Genomic DNA, 27656 nt, shown 5'->3' on the forward strand with positions numbered 1-27656 from the left:
GCGCTATCGGTGAACACATTTCTGACCTGAATCGTGGTAGGAAGATCACCGGGATTTGAGACATTGTTTGTGATTATTGTGGAGTTTATATTTTTATTTTATTTTATTTTTATATTAACGCTTTTTTTATGGAATCATGTAAATAACATTAAATATTATAATTTAATTTGATTAATTATTAAATTATATTTGAAATTATATTTATTATTTATACTTAGTTTTATGGAAATTTATAAATGAAATCATTTTTTAATATTTTATTATTATTTTGTAACTAAATATTTTTATGCTTTTATTTTTTAGTTTTACTTATTTTTTGTTTGGTTTTAGTTTAACTATAATAACGCTGATTCAACTAGGAATTACATGACATGAATCGTGAATAGCTGGATTATACATTTAATTAATATTTATAATAATATTAATAATTATTAAAACATTTAACAACACTTATTTTGTTAGACTGAAATATAGAAATAAAATAAGTTTTAGTTTTTTTTTAAAAATATATTTATTTAATTTATTTAGTTTTTATTATTATTTATTTCAAGTAATACTTTTATGGTTTTAGTTTTAATTACTGTTTACTTACTATAATAAACCTGATTCAACTAGGAATTACATGACATGAATCATGTAAATAACTTACACTATTATACTTTTTTCTTTTAAATATATATTTAACTTTATTATATATTAATTAATTTTATTTAGTTTATTTGATTAATTATTAAAATATATTTTAATTAATATTATTTATTATTGTTATTATTATATTTAATAACACATAATATGCAGTGGAAATTTATAAATGAAATCATTTTTTAATGTTTTATTTTATTTTAATTAACATTTAAATATTTTAAATAATACTGTTATGGTTTTAGTTTTAGTTACTATAATAACCCTGATTCAACTAGGAAGGAAATGACATGAATCATGTAAATAACATGAAATATTATAAGTTTATGTAATTAATTATTAAAGTATATTTTAATTAATAGTTATTAGTATTATTATATTAAATAACACTTAATACTGAATTTATAAATGAAATTATTTTAAAATATTTTATCACATTTCAAATAATATTTATTTTGTATCAAGTAATAAAATGTTTTTATGCTTTTAGTTTTTTGCTAGTTTTTAGTCTTAGTTATTTTTTGTTTGGTTTTAGTTTAACTATAATAACCCTGTTTCAACTAGGAATTACGTGAATAACTGGATTATACAAGCAATTAATATTTATAATATTATTATTAATTATTAAAACATTTAAACAATATTTTGTTAGACTGAAATATATAAATAAAATAAGTTTTAGTTTTTTTATATATTTTATTTCATTTTATATTTTTTTATTTCAAGTAATACTTTTATGGTTTAGTTTTAGTTACTTTTTACTTACCATAACAACCCTGAATCAACTAGGAATTGCATGACTTGAATCATGTAAATAACAAAATATTTTAATTTTATCTGATTAATTATTAAAGTGTTTTAATTTTAATTAATATTTATTATTATTATATTTAATAACACAATATTTAAACTGAAATTTCTAAATAAAATTCGCCTTAGTTTTTATATTTAAACCCGCTGTCAGAGGAGAAGAAAGGAGAATGTAAGAAACTGAAGCAAGAAGAGAGAGCGGTGCATATGAACTGCCAAAAAGCGTTTGTTTACCTGCCGCCAGGCTGCTCTGATCCGTCCGCCGCGGTTCTCCTGTGCCAGACCCAGACAGCGACGGGCAAACACATGCCAAAGCGCTTCTACAACAAACAGATCAAACACACACAGCAGCCGCAGCAGCAGCAGCTCCTCACCGGATGAACCGTTCACTGTATTCATTCTCATCAGGATTAACCTCAGCGGCTTCAATCCACACACCCATCCGTAACCTGTTTTGAATACAATGAAACTGTTATTTTCATTTATATACGAAAGGAAGGATTTAAATGAATCAGAAAAAGCGTAATGCAAGTGACTTTTTTCCTTTACTGCACACATTCACTCTTAATGTTATGATTAATATGCTCAAATGGCTGCTGTAACATTTATTTTCTTTTCACACTTAATTCAGTGCTATTATAGTTTTTATTACAATTATTATAATTTTTATATTATAATTTTTACGTTTAGTATATTAAATTAGCTATTATTTTTAGAATTTTAAATCCATTTTAATTTTAGTTAAAATGTGATTAATTCTGATGTATTTTTTTTGCTTTGTTGTTGATCTTTTTTAATGTCTATAAAGTTTTTATTTACTTTTCATTTATTAGTTTTATTTATGTATTTATTTATTTAAGTACAGGTTAAACTAAACGAAAATGCAAAATGTTGATTTGCCAAAAAGTTGATAAAAATAAGTTCAATTTAATTTAATTTAATTTAATTTAATTTAATTTAATTTTATGGCTTCAGTTTGAGTTAACTAACCATGATTAAACTATAAAGGTTTTATTTATTTTTCATTTATGAGTTTTATTGTATTTATTTATTTATTTATTTATTTAAGTACAGGTTAAACTAAATGAAAATGCAAAATGTTGATTTGCCAAAAAGTTGATAAAAATAAGTGTTATTTTATTTTATTTTATTTTATTTTATGGCTTTAGTTCGAGTTAACTAACAATGATTAAACTAGGAATTACATCATGTAAATAACAAAAGTTTTATTAAATATTACAGTTTCTCTATTACTATTATTATTATTATTAAATTAATTCAGATTTTAAAAATGTAACTGAAAAATGTAACTAAAAATGTATTCATAATAATTCATATTGATTCTAATAATTATTAATATATTTAATTATACTTAATATTTAGATAGACTGAAATTTATTAATACGTTTTTTTGTTCAATAATTTTAAATTAATTAATTAATTAAATTCCAAAAATTAGTATTAGAATTTTTTAAAATAGTTTTTTAAAATTAATATTAATAACATTTTTATTACATTTTTTAAATATTATTATTGTTACATGAATTACGTTAAATGAAAGTTATTCACATAAAAGTAATATTATATATTGTTATTTTATTATTATTATTAAATTAATTCAGATGTCAAAATTGTAACTAATTAATTTGAAATAAAATTTATATTAATTTATATTCATATCAATCAATATTTACTATTCGAATTATTATTATATTAAATAATTTGTAAAACATTTAACATTTAGTTTTAGTGTTTTTTATTTATATTTTTGAATTAATTAAATTCAATTAATCAATGTTAGTTTTTTAAAAATCATTTTTAATTAATATTAATAATTTTTCCCAAAAAATAAAATATATTATGTTACATGAATTATGTTAAACGATATAACGAAACTGACATAAAGGCTATATTATATATTATAATGTTATTATTATGATTATAATTATTACATTAAATTCATATTTTAAAATTGTAACTATAATTAATAACATTTATTACTATAATCATTAATATATTGAATACTTAATATTTAGTTAGACTGAAATTTATAGGTTTTAATTAATTAAATTTAATTAATTAATGTTACATTTTTTATAAATAATTTGTAAAAATTAATATTCATATTTTTATAAAAAATAATAATTTGTTACTATTCCTAATTACTATTATTATTATTGTTACATGAATCATGTTAAATGATATAGTGAAAATAAACCAAATAAATAAATAGTGGAGTAATTTGCACAGTTTGGCCTTATAATACATATTATGACCCTGTTAAAGAGTGACTGTCTGACTTTGATCGCCACAAAAAGAATTCCAAGGAGTTGTGTGACCCCATTTCTCAGATAAAATTGGGAACAGCCCCATTTTTACAAGTCATGTCCTGTATTATACTGGGAAGCTATTCTTCCTGACGGTTAGTCTTATCATTAGTTCAAGTAAAAGCTGTCAACACTCACATCAGGTCAGCAAAACACAATCACTATAGTGAAAAAAAACACACTAGAGAAAGACAAGAGTAAGTTTAAACAGGTCAAACATTAGCATAACCTTCACCAAACGCAAAGTTCTTCCAGGTGAAACTTGTGCTGGATGTTTGTTGCCGACAAAATAGGATAAAACAACCCGTCAGTATGGCACGGTGTGCCCTGAATGTTTGATCACGGACACTGTGGACAGAAAACATAATGGCTGCGTTTCCAACCGCAGTGATCTGACTCTCGGTCTAATGTCTACATTGGCAGCGCTCCACCAACAGCATCCTAATGGAAATGGAGCCTGATTGTGTCTGATTTGAGACGCTCTTTATAGGCGGCAGCTTCAGTAAGGCTCACTCATGCACTAAACCGAAAGAGACGCCCCAGAGGATTCACACATTAGAATGTGGCCCAGCTGAAGCACTACAATACATATACACTGCACACAAACAATGGGTGAACTACTGCATTTTTAAAGACACAGTGATACTTTTTACTGATAGTGTTTGTGTTTCTCTCATGGCAAATTTAACCTACAATTGAGACTTCTGATTCACCCGACAAAAATAGGTTCGAAGAATGTTTTGCTAATGTTTTTATTACGTTATGAAAACGCTGTTTCTGAAAGCTCACTTGGATATTTTAGAGTTAACATTAAAGGACATTTCTTTTTATCAATTTTTAAAACTATATTCAAACGTTCTTATAGTAATGTTGATAAAATGTTTGTTTAAAGTTACACAAAACATTCTTATGAAAATTCTGCCATTTTCTTCTTATTTTCTAACTTGAGAAAAAAAGGTAAGAATGTTTTGTATTCTCAACATTTCTTCTTAAGATTGTTCTTAAGAAGTATTCAAATGCTTGAAAAGAATCTTTTTTTAAAAAAACATTGTAAATAACATTATTTACATTACATGTTAATCCATATTTATTTTTATAAGTATTAATATATTGAATAATATTTAGTTAGACAAATGTATACATTTTTTATAATTTAGAACTAATTAAATTCCATTAATGTTAGTTTTTAAAATATTTTTTAATTATATATATATATATATATATATATATAGTAATGTATTGTTACATGAATCACATTAAATGATTGACAAGTTATTTATTGAATTTTATTTTTATTATTATTAAATGAATTCAGATTTAAATATTGTAACTGTAATTGATTTTAAATAACATTTATATTCATTTAAACTTATATTAATTAATATTTATTATCAGAATTATTAATATATTGAATAATACATTTTTAGTTGGACTGAAATTTATAAATACGTTTTTTTATAATTTGGAACTAATTAAATTCAATTAATTAATGTTTTTTTTATATGCTTTAAAATTATTATATAGGAATTAATATATTGAATAATACTTAATATTTAGTTAGACAAATGTATACATTTTTTATAATTTAGAATTAAGTTCCATTAACATTAGTTTTAAAAAATATTTTTTTAAGTTAATTTTAATATTTAATATTATATATATATATATATATATATATATATACACACACACACACATTCATATTTATTATTATAATTATTAATATATTGCATAATACTTAAAATTTAGTTAGGCTGAAATAAATAAGTTTTATTTTTTGTAATTTTTTAATTAAACGCAATGTTAGTTTTTAAAATTTTTTTTATTTTTTATAAAAACGAAAAAAATATTGTTACATGACTCACATTAAATGATATAGTGAAACGGACATAAAAGTTTTATTATAATTTTATTTTATTATTATTAATTGTAACTAATTAATTTTAAATCAAATTAACATTAATTTCTATTAATATTAATTCATATTTATTATTATAATTATTAATCTACTGAATAATACTTAATATTTGGTTAGAATGAAATTTATAAATAGGTTTTATTTTTTTAAAATAATTTTTAGATTAATTAAATTCAGTTAATTAATGTTAGATTTTGTACAAATATTTTTTAATTAATATATAAAAAAAATCATTTATGGTTAATTATTATTATTATTATTGCTACATGAATCACATCAAATGAAATCAAAGAGTCATTTTCTTCTTAAGAAAAAAAGATGATGTTTTTAAAGAACAAATTGGAGAACTTCTTAAGATTTTTTCAAGAATTGCACTGGAATTTATTTGAAGAAATGTCTCATTTTTTAAGATTTTCATGAACTCGACTCCTGTTTTTTTTGTTTAATTATTTCTTAAAATTTTTAGATGTAAAGATTTTTATGAATCCGGACCCTAGTCTTTAATAATGTTCTCTACACGTTAGCACAAAAAAAAAAAAAAGAAAAAAAAAAGAAAAAGAAATGTTAAATAGAATGTTTATTTTCAGAAATGTTTTAGTTGAATGTTTTTTTAAATCAACACTTTTTGAATGTTGCTACTTGTTTCAGAACCTTCAGAGAATGTTACAAAGTAACAGAAAATTACAAAAAGGAATGTTACATTTAAATGTTTACATTTTTTTTTAGAACATTCAGAAATAACGTTTTCATAACTTAAAAAGGAATGTTACCAAAACATTCTTAGAGTATGTTTTTGTTAGCTAGGTCATAAGTATTAATGTTTTAACATTGTGCTAACGTTTTGTAAATGTTAATATAAACCATTCTACTAAAGTTTGTTCATAACCTTGCTGGAACATTCTGTTTGTTTGTTACAAGATGACGACAAATAAGTTTATCTTTAAATCAATAACTCATTGAACTGCATCATCAAGCAGAAGCGTTTGCCCAATGTGACTTAAGGTACAACTATTTAAAGGACAAAGTCATTGAGTAATCTGAGGTTAAGTGCGTCATTCTTCATCTCCACAATATTCAGAGCACATACGGTGTCAAGATCCGCATTATCCGTGTTCTCTTTCCTGTCGAGTCATTCCTGCTGTGACGAACCTTTTCAACTCTGGAACTTTACAAACTGAACATGTTTGTGTGGTAATTGAAAGCGGTATTTCAGGCGCAGCACCTGCAGACGCCACACAAATGACAACATCTGCTCACAGCAAAGCAGAGGAATGATTTCAAACGCAGACGAATACTGCGATACTGTGATAAAGACTAAATTAGATGATTTACACCTTTATTTCTGACTTCTGAGAAAAGTGTGAAATATTTTATCCAGCAAAATATGATGGTGACAGGATTTTTCTTTTTGTAGTACACGGTATGCAAAATGTGTGCAGTATGTGAATTTTCTTTATGCGTGAAAATACCCAAATAAAATGTTTACATAATGCCATTCCGTTTTTTTTTTTTTGCACAAAATTGAATTAAAACATTAAATAATCACATTCATTTATCAAACTAACAATTTAAGAAGAAAATGACAAAAAACAAATGATAGAAATATAAACATTTTGAAGATACTAAATAATCATTAATTTCCAAAAATAAAAATTTAAACTGAAAAAAAAAAAAAAAAATTGTATAATAAATATAAAAATAAATATTCTAAAAATACTAAACAATCATATTAATTTCCAAAATTACTACAAATTTAACTTAAATTAAAATGAAACTGAAATAAAAAAGTATAATTGCCAAAATTGATAACTTTATGGCCCCTAAAAATCATGTGAAAACATTGTGTAATGGCTACTATTTCACTTACCCTTTTTTTAAATAAAATGACTAAACCTGACTTCATTAACTCAGTGACAAATAAACAAACAAAGAAAAAACAAACCTGGTCAGGCTGGTCTGGTTTGCTGGTTTTAAAGGAGTTTTGCGGACTTTTCAGCAGGATTATTATCATTACCTAAAAATAAAAATACAATAAAATAAAATAAAATAAAATAATAAACATTTTTAATTGATTAAAATAACAAACATTAATTGAAAAAAAAAAAAAAAACTAAACAAAACAACAATTACATTTCATTTATTTCAGCTAGTTGCCAAGGCACATTTCTCATTTTCATTTAGTTTAAATTTTAGTAAAAATAAAGAAAGAAAGAAAGAAAGAAATTAAACTAAAACACATAAATAAATAAATAGATAGATAGATAGATAGATAGATAATAATGAAATAAAACTAAAAACACAAAAATAAAAAATAACAAATTAAAACTAAATAAACTGAAAATAAAGAACTATATAGACATAAAAAACTAATACAAATTACACAAACACACAACAAAATGACTTAAACTTTAACGTAAAAATAAATCTTTAAAAAACACAAAACAATCAAATTAATTTCCAAAATGATAATGATAATGCCTACTATTTCACAAAGAAAAAAAGAACATATCAGTTCATAACTAAAAACATATAAATACATAAATAAATAAAATGAAAAATATAAATAAATTAATAGAAAAAGAAAGAATAAAGAAATAATACTAAAAACACAAATAAATAAATAAAGAAATAAAACTAAAAACAAATAAACAAATAGAAATAAAGATATAAACCTAAAACACAAATAAATAAACAAAAAATAACGAATAAAAAAAACTAATAAAAATTACACAAACACATAACAAATTTACTTAAACTTTAACATAAAAATAAATGTTTAAAAAATGCAAAACATTTAGATTAATTTTGAAAATAATAACTGGATGGAATTTTCATTGATAAGACCTGCTATTTCACAAATAAATAAATAAAGAAAGAAAGAAAAAAAAGAAAGACAAATAAATAAAAAATAAATAAAGAAATAAACACATAAATAAATAAATAAAACTAAAGACATAAATCAGTAAAAATAAAGATAAGCTAAATAAACTAAAAAACGTAAATAAAATAAAAAAATATGTAGACATAAAAAATTACTTTAACTAATGTAAAAATAAATGTTTAAAAAACACAAAAAAATCATTTTAATCTCCAAAATGATAACTGGATGACTTTTTCATTGATAATACCTACTATTTCACAAAGAAAAAAAGGTGCATATCAGTTCATAACTAAAACACAAATACATAAATAAATAAAACTAAAAACATAAAGACAGAAAGAATAAAGAAAGAAAACTAAAAACACATAAATAAAAAAATAAAGAAAGAAAACTAAAGAAATAAAACTAAAAACACATAAATAAAGAAATAAATAAAAAGAAATAAAACTAAAAACTCATAAATAAATAAAACAAAGAATTAAAACTAAATAAACTAAAAAAAAAAACTAAACTAAATTAAAACCACTGTACAGACATAAGAAACGAATAAAAATTACAAAAACACACAACAAACTGACTTAAACTTTAACGTAAAAATAAATGTTTAAAAAGCACAAAACATTTAGATTAATTTCCAAAATGATAACTGAATAAAAGACAAAAAGAACATACAAGTTCATTTAATGTTAAACTCTCTTATTGCTTGACTGGAGTGTGTTGAAGCTGCAAACCTAAAGAGAATGAAGAATGACACAATGTTGTGTTGTGTTGAGTTCAAAAGAGCACAGCTAAATTGGGCCTGTGTTTGGGGAAGGAGGCGGTCGTTTCGGCGCTGTCATTTTCTCAAAGTGAATCACACGAGGAGACACAAGTGACCCAGAACTAGAGGACAGGAGGAATTTATCCGGTCGCACCGTCTTAGATAAAAGGTTCAGAGCAAAGATGGACCTGCATTCTGCTCACAGAATTACTGCAGAATCACATCTGATGTGTCACTGCAGGGTTTTACTACTCAGAGAGAAAATTAAAATCAATTCTGCCGTTAAAAACCTTTTAAAACCAAAAAGAGCAAACAGTAATTAAATTAGTTAAACATAAAATCAGAAATTAACATACCTGATGGAAAAATCAATTCTGCCATTAAAACACGTCACACTTTAGCAGCGCTCCGTAAAACACAAGTAATGGTGTTTGTGTGAATTTTGCATAATGCGCATGTGAAATGGGTACACTGAATTATGATAATTCATAAGGCGGAAACATAAAATATCACTTTAAAAGTTAGTTTTACATTTTTAAACATCAGAATAATCCAAATAACTCACATAAATCATTACAAAAATAAAGCTGTAGAAAGAAATGGCCTAAAATTAAGAATAATTAATTGTAGCTCTCCTAATAAATCGATAGATTAGTAAATAATAATAAAATAATAAATAATTTTTAAGGAACTCATCTTTAAGGAACTAAAACTAAAACCATAAAAAAATGTACATTTACATACAATTACATTAAGCAAAGTAAAATAAAAAGTTAATAAAATTAAATTAATAAAAAAGTAAATTTCAGCTAGTTGCTAAAGTAACATTTTTAATTTTCATTTAGTTTAAATTAAAGTATTAAAATGAGTCAAAACTAAAACAAAAATTTTATAAAAACTTGAAAATGACAAACACACAATAAATAAATGAATAAATAAAATAAATAAATAAACCCCCCAAAATTAAGAAATATTAAATAAAAATAAATGAACAGAAACCAAAAATTAAAGAAATAAAACAACAAATAAAACTAAAAACACATAAATAAATAAATAAATAAATAAATAGAACTAAAAACATAAAGAAATAAAAACACATAAATAAATACACATAAATAAAAAATAAATAAAACAGAAATAAAACTAAAAACATGTAAATACATAAAAAATAAATAAAACATTAAAAAAAAAACAATGAAGAATTAATGCAAAAATGCAAATAAATAAATAAATAAATAAATAAATAAAAGCAAGAAATGATACAGAAATAAAAATAAAATAAAAACCAAAAATTATAAAGAAATAATAAAAATAAAACTAAAAACACGTAAATAAATAAATAAAGACATAAAATAAAATTCTAAATATTACCAAAAACTATAACACTGCTTGTCACCTGGTCTTCATGTAAATTAGATGTGGTTTGTAATATTTTGTAGACTATTATTAAAATGAATCCTCACGCAGGAGCCCATAAATCACTTTCTTTCCTGTTTCGCAGCAGAAAAACTGTCAGTGTGAAAACTCATCGCACAACCTCTCTCTCTCTCTCTCTCTCTCTCTCTGTGTGTGTGTGTGTGAGATGAGTTCATATCTTTTGGCTTAGAGACTCGTTCATGCTGTGAGTTCGAGAGTGTGTGTATGTGTGTATCTGTGTGAAGAGTTTTGTAAGTGTGTGTGTGTGTGTGTGTGTGACGCTAATAAAAGGCACGTGCACAGTCCTCAGGGGTTTGAGGACCCATCACCATTGGAGCCCGTTGCCATGGAGACGCGGCACCTGTGCGTGTGCGAGCATGTAATCTGTGTCAGCGCTTGAGCAGCGGCAGCACCCACACAGGTACGAGAGAGAGCACACGTGTGCACAACATGCATCCGCTTTCCAAAACTTCCTGTTCATTAGCTGCTTTAAATAGAAGAAGAGCAGCAAACGGTAAAAACTATCTGTGCTACAAACCAATGCATTTACAAAAATGGGATTACGCAATCAGATTACAAAAATTAAGTACTTGTAGTCAAACGGTTCACGTTCTGGGCTCCTAAGTTCCGTTTTAAAGCAAAAGATTCGCAAACCCATTCCAAAGTTCCGATCTAAATCAAACGTTTGCCATCCACGCTCTAAAGTCCCGAACTGAATAATGAAGCATCGTTTCAGATCAGGACTCGGAGCGCGGACTGCAAATCAAGTTCGCTCTGAAGTTCTGATCTAAAACAAATGATTAGCGGTATGTGCTCCGGAGTCTTGTTCTTAAAATGTTCTGGCAGTTGTATTTCTTCTTTACTCTAGTTGGATGTTATGTTTTTGAAATGTTGCTAGTGTTTCTCTCAACTTTATGTACAAATGTTCACTCAGCAACATTTATAGAATGTTCATTCAAAGTTATACATCATATATGGAATGTTTTACTTTAGTTCACCTAACATTGAATCAAAATGTTACAATGCTAGAATTTTGCTACTAACTTGCTAATCATGCTAGTAACATGCTAATCATGTTAAAAGCATGCTAGTAACTTGCTAAGCATGCTAGAAACATACTAGTATTTTGCTAATCATGTTAAAATCTTACTAGTAACTTGCTAATCATGCTAACAACATGCTAGAAACATGTTAATCATGCTAGAAACATGCTAACAACATGCTAATCATGCTAGAATCATGCTAGCAACATGCTAGTAACTTGCTAATCATGCTTGAATCTTGCTAGTAACTTGCTAATCATGCTAGTAATATGCTAATTACGATAGCAACAGGATAATAACATGCTAATCATGCTAAGAACATGATAGTAAAATGTTAATCAAGCTAGAACCATGCCAGTAACTTGTGAATCATGCTAACGACATGCTAGAAACATGTTAATCATGCTAGCAACAGGCTAGTAACATGCTAATCATGCTAAGAGCATGTCACTAACATGTTAATCATGTTAGAAAACATGCTAGTAACTTGTCAATCATGCTAGAAGCATACTAGTATCTTGCTAATCATGTTAAAATCTTACTAGTAACTTGCTAATCATGGTAGTAACATGCTAATCATACTAACAACATGCTAACAACATGCTAACTTGTGAATCATGCTAACGACATGCTAGAAACATGTTAATCATGCTAGCAACAGGCTAGTAACATGCTAATCATGCTAAGAGCATGTCACTAACATGTTAATCATGTTAGAAAACATGCTAGTAACTTGTTAATCATGCTAGAAGCATACTAGTATCTTGCTAATCATGTTAAAATCTTACTAGTAACTTGCTAATCATGCTAGTAACATGCTAATCATACTAACAACATGCTAACAACATGCTAATCATGCTAGAATCATGCTAACAACATGCTAGTAACTTGCTAATCATGCTAGTAATATGCTAATTACGATAGCAACAGGATAGTAACATGCTAATCATACTAAGAACATGATAGTAAAATGTTAATCAAGCTAGAACCATGCCAGTAACTTGTGAATCATGCTAACGACATGCTGGTAACATGCTAATCATAACATGCTAGAAACATGCTAATCATGCTAGAAACATGCTAACAACATGCTAATCATGTTAGAATCATGCTAGCAACATGCTAGTAACTTGCTAATTATGCTTGAATTTTGCTAGTAACTTGCCCATCATGCTAGTAACATGCTAGCAACATGCTAACAAGCCAATCATGCTAGAATCATGCTAGAAACATGCTAGTAACTTGCTAATCATGCTCGAATCTTGCTTGTAACATGCTAATTATGCTAACATGCAAGTAACATGCTAATCTTAACTTAAGCCAACTTAAAGTTTGTTCTCAGATTTTACTCATCTAGTTTAAATGTTACAACTTGTAACATTTCAAATTGTCAAATGTTGCAACATGGTACAATGTCAAAATGTTACAACAATCAAAAGTAGCATTCTCAAAAAGTTTACAAAATTCTAAAATTGTTTTTTTTTTAACATTGAAAAACAGGATGTTTCGGATGTTCAGAGAACATTCAGAAGTCATGCTGTCATAACATAATGAGAATGTTAGCAAAAACGTTTGAATATTTGAATATTACTTGAAAATATTTGAATATTATTTGAAATAATATAAACTGAATCAACTGAAATAAAAAAAAAACACCTTCGTTTATTTCAGCTCGTTTTTTCTCTTGTTTAATTAAACTTAATTAGCTAAAATCTAAAACAGGTCATATTTATAACTTGAATTACTAAATTACAAAAAAACAAAACAAAACTATAAATGTTCTTAAAATGTATTTTTGTACAAATTCAAGTTATAAATGACCACACTCATTCTTATGTTAAAAAGAAGTGTTTTCATAAATCACAGTAATTCTGATTATGCAAGAAACCCAAACAACAAACCGTCAACATTGGTGTGCAGCTCACATCGGGCCAGGCGTCTCATCGCTCATGTGAAATTAACTTGTACGAGTCGTTTCTCAAAACATCTGTGACTGCTGCCGTGCGGAGCGGTTAACCAATCGCTCGCTTTGACAGGCCAATTTGATCAAGCAAATTTTGTGTGCGCTAAATGATGAAGTAAATAAGATGTTAGAAACAGCAGAACCGCACAACAAACACAAATTCATTCTGGGACGGGATCTTTTCGCAATTTGTGCTAAACTGTCTAGCACGGCCTCTTATTTACCGCCGTACGCTCCCGTAATGAGTCTGGAAAAAACTTAAAAGATTAAAGCTGCTTTATAATGAGAAATCAATTTTTCTTGATCTTGTCAAATAAAGAGATCGGGAAACTCTTTCATTCTGCAGTCCATTTGAGAAACCAAACTTCTGCTGCCAGTTGCATAAACTGCTACAGATCTTTTTTTTTTCATAACTTTGTGAAGTCAGTTACATAAAAAGGTAAAACTGTTTCATTTGAATCTGAAAAGTAAGATTGGTTACCACTTGGTTAATTGCTAGTTGGCCAAACTTGTTCTTAAAGCACAGTCTTAACAGAGTGACTATGTTTATGCAACCGGCCCCTGAATTTTCACATTGCTCTGATGCCAGACAAATGCATTAACACATCCGTCTATATTTACATGCCAGATATGATAACTTCACATTTAGAAGCTTGTTTCATTCAGTTAGGTGAGGTAATGAGAGGAAGTAAGACAGATATCTTACTAAACGCCACAAGTAGAAGACTTTTTTCTCACTATTCTGACTTTTGCAATTTCACAATTACAAGAAAAAAAGTCAGAACTGCACAATATAAACTTACAATTCAAAAAATTCTGAGTTATATCTCACAATTGTTTTTTTCACCACAGAATAAAAAAAATAAAGGTAAATGTAGTAATTTTTAATTTTATATCTCACAAATCTGATGTTTCTTCTCAGAATTGTGAGTTTTTATGTCTATCTACAAATATTGTGCATTTATATCTTGCTATATCTTTATATCATTTTTGTGAGAAATTTCTCACAAAAATGATTTTTTTTTCTTTAAAACAAATTTAATAAAATTTACACTTAAGTAACAAATGTAAATAAATGTAAAAAATGGTTAAATAAAATTTCAGTGAATGTATTGTTATAAACAAATTAATAATTTAAAATTAATTATACATACAATTAAACATTATTAGATTTTATTATTTAAATAAAAATTGTACAATCCAGAATGTATTAAAGTATATTTATAAAATATAAATAAAAAATAAATTATATATATATATAAAATGAAATATTATATTTTATTATATTAATAAAAATATTACAATCCAGAATGTCACTAAAAATATTAATAAAATTAATAATGACTTTTCTAACTTATGCATTTAGTCTTTTTATTCGAAATATTTTAATATTGGACATAACATGGAAGTTTATTCTGCCACGGAATAAAACATTTACCAAAAATAAATACATTACAAATAAAATGTGGACGTTTTTCTTGCAATTCTGAGTTTACATCTTTTCTGTCAGTTCTGTTTTTTCTTTCTGCTACAAAATAAAAAGGAAAACATTTTTTTTTATAAAAGGTAATTTAGACTTAATCACACAATTCAGACCTTCTTTTCTGAGAATTGCAATTTTAAGTTTAAAAAGTCAGAATAAAAAAAAGTCTGAATTATGAGCTAAAAACTCACAATTAGCTTTTTATTTTATTTTATATCCAATGGTAGAAACAAGCTACACTATCATTAGTTCTGTTTTTTGTTTCTGCTACAAAATAAAAAGAAATAAAAAAAGGTCATTGAGACTTTATCTCATAATTTAGACTTTTTTTTTTCCTCAGAATTGCAATTTTAAGTTTTCTCAGAATAAAAAAAAATTTCAATTACCTTTTTTTTTTTTTTTTTTTTTTTTTTTTTTTTTAACATTTTATTTTATTTTTATGATTTATCCAATGGTAGAAACAAGCTACACTACTATTGAAACTTTGGGGTTAGAGAGATTTTTAGTATTTTTATTTATTTATTTATTGTGTGAATGGAATTAATGCTTTTATTAATCAAGGATGCATTAAATTGATCAAAGGTGACAGTAAAGACATTTATAATGTGACAAAAGATTTCTCTAATTTTAATTTAATAAAAAAATGCGATAAAGGACAAACAAGTCACTAAAATAGTAATATAATTGGTAAGTAAAAAATAATTAAAACGTAATAACATTTATATATTTTTCTTTAAATTGTGAGAAAAATGTTATAATTTTAAGATTAAAAAGTTGCAATTACCATTTTTATTTATTTATTTATTAATTCAGTGGTTGATACAAGCTTACATAACAAAAAATATAGTCTTTAGAAGTGTTCTTTAAATGTTAACAGAAACACTATTTATACTTAAAAACAAACAATGTTTATATAAAATGGAATGCTACCTTAATGTTCATATTCAAAGAAGAAAAAAACTTAATGGGAATGTTAGCAAAATGTTCTTAGAACAAATTGTTAGCTGGGAAGGAGTCATCAGTGTCTTGAAGAAATCCTAAAAAGCTATCGCATGCATTTTTAACAAGGTTTTGATGAGATCTCCTTCATCTGATTACATTACTTAATGTGCATGTCAGGATTCGGGCATCTATATTACATTAAGTCATGCATATGAAAATGAAAGTACTGAAAATGACTGAACTGTCAGTTTCACTCCTGATTACTGCTCACATTTTCCTTTACAGCAAAACACCATCGGAAAATCTGAAAGACTGGATCAGGACGCACACTGGCTCACAATGTGTTCATCGCAATGCATTATTCACAATGGAAATGTGTTTTTTTTGCAATGTTGCCTAATGCAAACAAATCAAGATTTTTTGGAAGGCAGAATAATGTTGGTGTCTACCTTTAGGTCCAGTTTTTGTGTCATTAGGGCGCCTACGATGTGTAAAAGCGTTGTCTAGGTAGGCATCTCCGTGCGTTTTGGAACAGAGCTCATGCGTTTCTCTCTGCCGTTGCACGAATTTCACTCCTACAACAACACATGAATAATAGAGGCATGTGATTCTGCGTTTGTGCTGATATTTGTCACCATCCTGAGTGTCACATTAATCACCACATGAAATATGAAGCCCGAAGTGTTAATAAACTGACTGTGTCTGCAGTCTAACATTGTAATGTACGATCCAAAAATATCAGTGAATGATAATTTAAAACACACACAGACACATATTAATATTAAGCAGGTGTTGGGATAGGTGAACCATTTTATTACTGTAAGGTGGAGTGAATTTACATTATATTACAGAAAATGTCAGCATCTGACCAGAGCAGTGTGATTACCCAGAATTCCACACTGTAGAGTAATGGGTACACAGTTGTCCGGCTGTCATTCCAGTGATGGTAATTAACTGGCTGGTTGGGAGACGGCAGGTCATAGTTAGACAGACATGTACTTTTCCTCCTGTTTATGTCAGCAGACCCGGAGAACGTGAACCGACAGGACACGTGTGAACTCCTGAAAGAAACCTTCACATGCAGAAACAAATTGGATTAGAATGAAGAAGAACACGGAGCATGATATTTGACTAGCAAGATTAAATTGTTTTCGATCTACATACAGTACAGTGGCACCAAAGTGTATTAGGACACGGAAGACACAGAAAATAATAATAACAAAAATAATTTAAATGTAATAGAAATATTTAAAAGCAAAAAATAATCTTTTTTGTCTTAATCACTTGTCCTTTGTAGGATTGCAGGAATGCTGGATCCTATCCCTACATTAATATTAATAAAATAAATGTGTATATATATATATATATATATATATATATACACACACACATTAATTAAAATAAATGCAATACATAAAAATAATTTTAATCTAAAATCTTTTAGGACACTTGAGTAGCAAAAATAAAATAAAGAAACATTAAAACTAATTTATATTTAATACAAATATTTTTAAATATGTTAATATATAATTTTAAACATTATATTATGAAAAAAATATTATGCGATTATAATCCAGAATACATTAGGACACCAAAGTTAAAAAAAAAAAAAAAAAAATTACATGTAATAACATTTTAAAATAAATGTATACATTATTAAATATTATTTTATTGCAATATTAATAATAATATTAAAATCCTACACTACAAATATTAATAAAAATTAATAATTAAAAAACATTTGAAAGAAATTAACAAGTAAAATATTAATAAAATATTATGTGATTACAATCCACAATATATTAGGACACCAAGGATACAAAAAATATTCATAAAAAAAACAATAAAAAATGTAAATGTAATAAAAATTTTAAATAAATGTATACATTATTAAATATTATTTTATTACAATATTAATATCATATGATATTACAATCCTACACTACAAATATATATAAAAAAACATAATAATAATTTAAATTTAATAACATTTCAAAGAAATTAACATATAAAATATTAATAAAATATGAATAAAATATTATGCGATTACAACCCAGAATATATTAGGGCAGCAAGGTTACAAAAAATATATAATTTACATTTAACAACTTTTGAAAGAAATTAGTACATAATTAAATATTACTTTATTAAAATATTAATAACATATGATATTACAATTATACACTAAAAATATGAATATATAACATAATAATTTAAATTTAATAACAACATTTCAAAGAAATGAACATATTATTAAATATTATTTTATACAATTATTAAGAAAATGTTATATTACAATCTAAAATGTATTATGACACCTAAGTCACAAAATAAATAAATAAAACATTAAAATAATTTAAACCTAATAAAAATAGAATTAAAAAACATTAATATAAATTGTAAATTAAAAATAGATTTTTTTCTTCAAAATATATTTTTAAAGCTGTGAAAATATGAACAACAACATTAAAATATGAATAGTGGAACATGTAAGAAATATTGCAAATTGGTGTGTCATAACATATTATTTTAATGTATTATCTTAATTATGAGCACACTGGTTTCGTTATTTCCCTATTATTACTTCTGCATTAAAGAAAAGATGGATATAATGTATATCTGTTTTATTTAATGTAGTCTTCTGTATTAATTCAACAATATCTTACAGAGTTGCATCATTTGTTTCATACCCGTATCTAAAAATATGACTTTGCCATTTTGCATGAGACCAGAACTCACCAGTGTTTGAAAGTTTAATTAACACTTATTAGCACAGTCCTGCATCTCTGCCTTCTTGGGTGTGCACACTACATACTGCAGAATTAGTAAGAGCAGTATTGTAGCATGCGATTCTGATGCTGTTCTACATATTTACAGTTCATTTTTTGAAGTTTAAAGGGGACAGCAGACAGAACCAGATGAAACATCTTCGTCTTGTGGAGCAGATAATGATACCCAATTGTTGGCGTTTTCCTAAGGGTTTTAGTCCAGGGGTTTCTGTCAACCTCAAAAAAACTGATGAAATATCGATTCACTTTGTTTCAGGATAATAGAGGATACAGGAGCAACGTACAGAGAGATAGAGGAGAATGAGAAACTTCAGAAAGCTATCCAGGGGCTTTACACCGCTGACAGCCTCATGTAACCAGGCGTTTGACTGTCTGGTCCACTAGTTTATAATCATCATGAACTTACACCAAGAATACCTACCTGCAACAAATATTTTACACTTCTGCCAACACATTAGAATAATCACAATTCTGCTTATGCCTCAGGTAGAAAGAAAACATCCAAAATACATATTTAAGTACTCATTTAAAAAAAAAAAAACACTTTATCTATTTACGTTTGTAGATTTACTTTACAATACATATATTTAAAGGTAATTTTCTCACAATGAGTTTGTTTCTCCACTTCAGCACCACTTGCATACACTAAACTTAACTGTATTCTGATAGTTTTTACTGAGGGGTTTGTTCATATATCATTCACCTCATTTTATCACGCTTTATGAATTTACATATATACATTTCAATTACAATACATATCTTTAAATGTTGAGTTTTTTATCCACTTCAGTAAAACTTACAGAAACCAAACTTAGCAGTTTTATTCCTATCTATATTCTGAACGTTTTTATAGAAGGGTTTGTTCATATGTCATTCGCATGGTTTTATTTTTGCCCTTTATCTATTTATGTCTATAGATTTCAAATACCATATATATCTTTAAAGGTCATTTTCTCAAAATGAGTTTATTTCTCCACTTCAGCAGCACTTGCAGACACTTAAAGCTTAGCAGCTTTATTCCTATCTAAATTCTGAAGATTTTTATAGAAGGGTTTGTTCATATGACATTTGCATGGTTTTATTTTTGCAGTTTGTCTATTACTATCTTTAGATGTCAGTTACTATATACATCTTTAATGGGCATTTTCTCAAAATACGTTTGTTTCTCCACTTCAGCAGCACTTATATACACCACACTTAGCAGTTTTATTCCTATCTGTATTCTGAAGGTTTTTACTGAGGGGTTTGTTCTTATATCATTCACCTCATTTTATCACACTTTATGAATTTACATATATACATTTTAATTACAATACATATCTTTAAATGCTGAGTTTTTTCTCCACTTCAGTAAAACTTACATAAACCAAACTTAGCAGTTTTATTCCTATCTATATTCTAAAGGTTTTTAAAGAAGCGTTTGTTCATACGTCATTCGCATGGTTTTATTTTTGGACTACATCTGTACATTTAAATTACTATATATCTTCAAAGATCATTTTCTCAAAAGGAATTTGTTTCTCCACTTCAGCAGCACTTACATACACCAAACTTAGCAACTTTATCCCTATATATATTCTGAAGATTTTTATAGAGGGGTTTGTTCATGTGTCATTCACATGGTTTTATTTTTGCACTTTATCTATTTACATCTGTACTGTATCTATTTATATTTGTACATCTTACTTTATACATCTTTAAAGGTCATTTTCTCAACATTAGTTTGTTTCTTTATTTCAGCAGCACGTATATACACCAAACTTAGCAGTTTTATTCCTATCTATATTCTGAAGATTTTTATAGTAGGTTTTTTCATATGTCATTCTGCTGATATATTTTTAGCATTTTATTCTTAAAACATGGTGAAAATGTTTTTTTTTTTTCTGGCTTTTGTTAGTATTTTCTGATTTATGGAGTGATAAATAAAGAAATCCAAAATCCCCTCTGCAAAAACCTTTTTCAACAAAATGAAAAATATTTAATTCAACAACGCATTATTTGCATATTTAAACAAACTTTGTCACTCGTCAAAACTCGTAATACAAAACAATTCGTAATTTAACTGGTGAAGAATGGTGTTATCAGTTAATTTTTTACCCTGTGGTGTTTTGTTTTTAATAAAACTCAAAACATATTCAATAAATCAACTCCACTAACCTGGAAAATGTGTCAAAACCTTGAGAGGTCATAAATTGTTCTTTCATTGAACAGGAGACTTGAGTTTCATTCCTTTGACAAATAAAAATACATAGATGAGTCAATAGTTGTCATATAGCAAAAGAGATGTAAAATAACTGTGAAGCAGCTCAGATCATCTGTACCTCCAATGAATAAAACAAAAACGGTAATTGTTTTTATCTCAATTCTGAATTTTTATCTGAAGATTTTTTACTTCTAAGGACTTTTACTTCTAGGGAAAAAAGAATCACAAGATACAAAATCACACAAAAAAATACAAAAAAAGTCGAAATTGTAAGATAAAAAGTTGCAATAACCTTCTGTAGTTGTAAAACTGTAGATCTATTGCTAAAATATTTTTCTAAATTAGAGGAAAGCAGCTTCATTCTCAATCAAACCCAGATCTGACAGTCACAATGAAGCAGCTCATAAAGCACTTAACTAATGCAGTGGGGGGACAGGTGTGTATAAACCATGAAGTTCATCTTTCACAGATGCCACAGAACGTCTTCGCTCAAGTTGAAAAATGCAGAACTTCTCACATTTGTTTTCCTGTGGGTGGAGTGGCTCGCTTCAGACGTGATGAATGAGCAAGTCACATAACAGATGACAGAGTTCGTCCTGCCGAAACCCTGCTGATGTTTCTAATCGAGCGGAAATGCGAATTATTAAGGCGGTCTGTAATAGTCTGACTCCACCAACACAGCAAGTGAAGTTAAACACAGAGGTCAAGCTCTGAGAACTTCAGCAAAGAGTTTCTTGGAGCATCTGTTGAAGTTTTGGAGAACTGTTGTAAACTTGCTAAAATAGGGTTTAGAAATTTCTGGAAAGCAAAATATCAACGTTACTTTTGTCTTAAAGGGATAGTTTGCCCCAAAATGTTAATTCTGTCATCATTTACACATTCTCATGTCATTTTGTATACAAAAGCAAATGACTGCAGTTTAATTTTTTGGTTGAACATTAAATAAATTCTGTCATTAAGATTATTTGTATGACTTGCCTTGCTTTGCGGAACACAAAAGAACATATTTTGAAGAATATTAGCAATTAAACCACTCTGGTTCCCAAAATTAGCAATTTATTTTTTGGCTAAACATATCTTGAATATCTTTTAATATGATGTTGAGTCTACAATTTTATTGTTAAGAGTTGTTTTTAAAGGCATAGTTGACTCTTAAAATATTTTTTTTCATTATTTACTGATCCTCATGTCGTTGCAAAATTGTCTAGTTTTTAAAATGTTTCAAAAAACATTTTTCTTGGTTAAGCCAATGTCAAGGTAACATTCCATTTAATAATTTTGCAAACATTATAAGAATGTTACTTTTGAATCTTCTTTGAAAATTCAGAAACAAATGTAACATTTAAAAAATGTTAGATGAATAGTCAACTGAACTGTTCCAAAAAAATCCATGCACAATGTATAGATAATGTTTTTGTTTTGATATTTAGAAGCCGATAACTAAATGAATGTTCTATTAATGTTGCTGGAAGAACCTTGAGAATGTTGACAGGGTATGAAAAAAAAGGAACCCAAGTTTTATGAACCAAAACTAAATATAAAAATAAATACATGCATGAAAATAAAATACATTTGTGCAGAAGAAAGAAATGCATACGGATTTGGATATACATAATTTTTGGGTGGATCATTCCTTTAATAAAATGACTCCTGTCTAAACTCTACACATTTCCACATTTGTTAGTTTGCATCTTCATCGAAATATGAAATATTTTTCATCTTCACGAGTCTAATGACCCCGTTAAGTCTCCGCTAATGTTTCTCTCTGGGGATATTAGAAACCAATAAAATATGTTCTGATGTCTAATAATCAGCCATCCCCATCAATTACTAAAATGCATTACCTCCACTCTCACGCGCCACTGTAAACCGCATGATTACACGGAATTGCTAATGCATATGCATTAATGTAATTCAACACACAGTGGCACAGATAACCTATCAACGGCACTATACCATTGTTGTTTTCACTTTTGTTCTGTTATTCGCTTTTAAAAATCGAATAATTTTTCAACCTGAGGCTCTGCGCTTGCTGTGTAATACATTCATGGTGCTGTTGACACTGTTATAGATCATAAAGCATTTCTTTAATGCTAAGAGAAACACATTCAATAGAGTGTGAACTCGTATTTTAAGGGAATGTGCTAAAGGCGCTACTCTTGCTTATTGACCCGTCAGGCCCAGAGAAATCTCTAATTTTTCTAGCCAGACTTAAAGGGGATGAATGTATGATTTATGTGCTGTAATATCTGACCATTTGCAGCTTTGTGAAATAAATATTTCCCGCACAGTAATTTATTTACTCAAGAGAGAGAGCAAAAATCAGTTTGGTGATAGAAAATCACTGCTTATAGTGAGCAAACGGGGAGGTAAACAGTCTTTTGTAGTCAAAATCAAGTCAATGTCTTTTCAAATAAACTCCAAAAATATATATTTGTACCAATCGTTTAGTACAAATGCCATTAGGCTTGTTTGAAATCAAGCCGTAATGAGTGACCCTGACCTTTAGGCTCTTTCCGACCGGTCGCCTGTCATCCAGATGCTTGTTTTCCACACTCCTTTCTACACAGTTTAGCATCAGACATGGCCTTAAACAGCCCGATTCTTCTAGTCAGTAAACGCCGCTGCTTTAAACACAGCCTTTTATCTGTGAAAATAAAGCCAGAGTTTATTTCTGAACACTGGTACATTTGAAGCTCATGCCAATATCCAGCGCTCATGAAATATCCAACAGTGCAATGAGTTTATAACAATATATCAGCAGCTAGACAGCTAAAAATAACAGGAAAACAAATACTGAGTCTAATGCATGGAACACTGCATATATTTCAAGCATTATACAAGCAAACTATTCTGGCCTTGGCATAAAATAACATTGTGCAAAGTGGAAATGCCACCAAAATTAAGAAACATGCCCCCAAAATGTAAGAAGGATAAATTGCCCTGCATGCATTTTTGTTTTTTTATATTCATTCCAAATATAGTTAAGCAATAGCACACAAGCAAAAAGTGCTGTTTACCCAAACATCAGTGATTACTAGTGATATTAATAAAATAGTTAAACATTTTTTAATTATTATTTTTATAAATCAATATTGTCAATTTTGACTATTGACTATCGTTCCGAACAAAGCATCTCCCAGCAACACATAGTAGTGTTTCGTTCTTGAATGATTCAACGCTTTTGAACGAATCGGCTGAGTTAATGATTCAATGACTTAAATTAAAAGACGTTTTACAATACGTAACCTTAATTTTTATTAATAATTATTAGAAAGGATGGCCCCTTTTTTTCACTCGCGCATCTGCCAAAAATGTATAAAAGTACATATTTACTGCATCTTGCCTGTTCATCTCGCATTAGTCAGGTCACGAGCTATTCTGTGCAAAAACGATGAGCTAAATAACACCATTTCTAATGCAGAACCCAATTCCAAGAGGACGGCTCTTTGTAATTGAAATATCCATGAGCCAAGAAATTCTCCGAAAACACACTCCCTCTGTGAAATGCCATGGGAACATTACCAATCTTTCATTTTTGCAGCTTATATTGTAATGGCTTTTCAATTAGTCGCATAAAATGAATATAAAATTATGTATGAATGATGATTACATCTAATTTGAGAGTTTGACTCCATTTGTGAGGCTGCCATTTTTGTTCCAAATGCTTTGAATTAAATGAATCATTATGTTTAGTTAATTTCTTGGCCTCTTGAGTCACTCTCACTGACAAAATGATGTTTGTTCAGTGGGTTATGAATACAACAGGGCCCACTGAAAAATATTTTTCTCACTGCACTCCAAAACATTTGTACAGTTTCTGCTTTCATGTTAGTTTTAGTTATTTTGTTGTGTTGTAAATTTTATCAATTTTTAAACATGTCTATATATCTTTGCTCACTTTTTATTTCAGTTTTAGTGTATTTTAGAAAAAATAAGAAAATTAGTTCAATTTTTTAAATATTTTATTTTACTTTTTTTTCTGTGGTTTTAGTTTTTGTTAACTGTAACAACCATGGTACTATTACAGAAATCTGACCAGTTTCATTTATTTATGACTGACAAATATGCATCATATTAAGTAAGTTTATTAACTTTTACGGTAACACTTTATTTTAGGGTGTTCTTGTTACGTGTATTTACTATAATAATAATTAATTCTGCATAATTACATGCAAGTAATCCTGTAAGTGAACTTACAGAACAGCCTTTTTGACAAAGTAGACAAAGTTCTTTCTTGAGAGTCACATGAGATTGGAATGAAAGATTCGGCCATTTTTTCCTCCTTTCAATTTTCAGTTCATTGCCAGATTGTCCCCTCTGAAAAGCAAATGTCAGATGAGTACGGCAGCGTGACTCGGGTCGACTCCTCTGGGAGCGTGACTGTGGGTAGAAGGTGACCTTTCAGCGCTCATCAAGGAACAGATGTCTCCACCCTACCATGAACCGGCACCATTTTCTGAAACATACTGCAAAAAAGGACATCAATTAAGCGAGACCTACACCAGCACCAGGCCCTAACCTCCAAATCTGCAGGGAGAAATGTCAGCGGCCGTAAAATCAACTCGTCACACTCAAGACGCCATTGATTAGGTAGATGAAGTCTGTCTGCGCTCGCCTGTCTTTGCTTTTCCTCATCGATTCGGTTTAGTTGTCCTCTTTTCACAAGCTTCATAAAGGAAATAAACTGTTATTCATTATTGACGGAAAACCCCTTTGGAGTCGCTCTTTAAAGACGCTCTCGTATGAAATGCTTCTCTAAAGCAGCGTGTGGAGGAATGCCTTAGATAAACCATCATTTTTAATCAGCTCAGGAAAAGTTTTGTGTTATTCTTTCATTCGTGAACAATCAATAAAAGGCGAAGCAGCTTGCCAAGAACAGCAGAAAAACCCAAAAGCACGTCACATGAAATGATTTGCATTGCAACAGAATATAACACGGCTTTTATGCCGGTTTCTGCAGCCAACCTTTGAGTACATAGTCAAATAAATCGTCGGTGTAGAATTTACAGTAACATTATTTTAATTTAGTAATTTACTTAATTTACAAAGAAAAAAATAATCACAAAACAAAATGTTTTTGTTAATTTTGTAAACAAAACAAACATATATTTAATAAATGAATTAATAAATTAAAGGCTAAAACAAAACTAAAATCAACCGAACAAAAAGAAAAACATACAAAAAAATTATTGAAAGTTAGATTAAACATCTGAAAGTCTAAAAATAAATTTTAATTCAAAATATTAATAAAGAAGATATATAATAACACCACTTGGATCCAGTGTTATTTTAGTATGACTTATTTTAGTTCATGTTTTTATACTTTTGGGTGTTTTTGTTATTTTCATTAGGTTTTTTATTTATTTATTTTTTTCTATGTAGTTTTTATTCATTTTTAATTTAGTTTTAATTATTTTGCCTTGACATCCAGCTGAAAAAAAAAAAAGTTTAAGAGTTTATATATAAACCTTTGAAATTATTTTATGTCAGCTGGTTATTATTTTATTTCAGTTTAAGTTTATTTTATTTAACGTTTTTTATGGTTTTAGCTTTAGTTAACTTTAATAACCCTGCTTGGGACCACCTGGCAACCACTCAGATTTTAAAATCTACTCCTCTGAGTCATTAATGAGTCTCACTGAGACTAAGCACAGCGATTTACGGTGCACAGCGTCTGTTGGATCACAAAATTAACAGTTTTGTTATGACAGTTGAACTTTGCGCAGCAGAAGTTGCTTCGTTCTGATTCCCCGTTCAGAATCCTGAGGTCGGATGCTGTAAAGAACAAACTCAGAATGAAGTCGAATGTGGTCGTCATGGTGACGAGGGTGGAGGGTTTTGTAATTAGTCATGGTAATTAATGGCGTGTCATTTTCTGTCTGCTTCGTTGCCAATGCACCACTGGCTGGATCCAGTGTCATTTTTTACATGTAACATGATTAATCTGCGGATAAGATGGAATATTACGCCACAACTCTGGTCCTCATGGTTATTGGCAGATGCATTTGTTTAAGCTGGCAACTGTAATGCTATTGTGCATTTAGTAATGGCTCTGTCTTTATCATCCAACTACTGGAGGAAATCTCAAAGGCCGCTCTTTAATAGCTCGATTCTGATTTAACTCAAGCTTAGGAGCTTTTACCTAACATTGCATACAAAAAAAAAAATAAAAACAGAAACTTTAGAAAAATAGAAAAAAAAAATAGTTTAAATTTGATTCTCAGGAGAAACTGATTTTTTAAGGCAAGATATCCAGCATTTTATTGTACTTTATATATTTGGGTCTGTATTTCAATTAGAATTCATTTTTAAAGGCAGTTTTCTTAAAATGAGTTTGTTTCTCCACTTCAGCAGCACTTAAAAAAAACAAACTTAGCAGTTTTATTTCTATCTATATTATGTATTATGAATGTTTTATAAAGGGGTTTGTTAATATATCACTCACATGGTTTATTATTGCACTTTATATATTTGCG

This window comes from Labeo rohita, chromosome 15, assembly GCF_022985175.1.
Source record: "Labeo rohita strain BAU-BD-2019 chromosome 15, IGBB_LRoh.1.0, whole genome shotgun sequence".
Taxonomy (NCBI): Eukaryota; Metazoa; Chordata; class Actinopteri; order Cypriniformes; family Cyprinidae; genus Labeo; species Labeo rohita.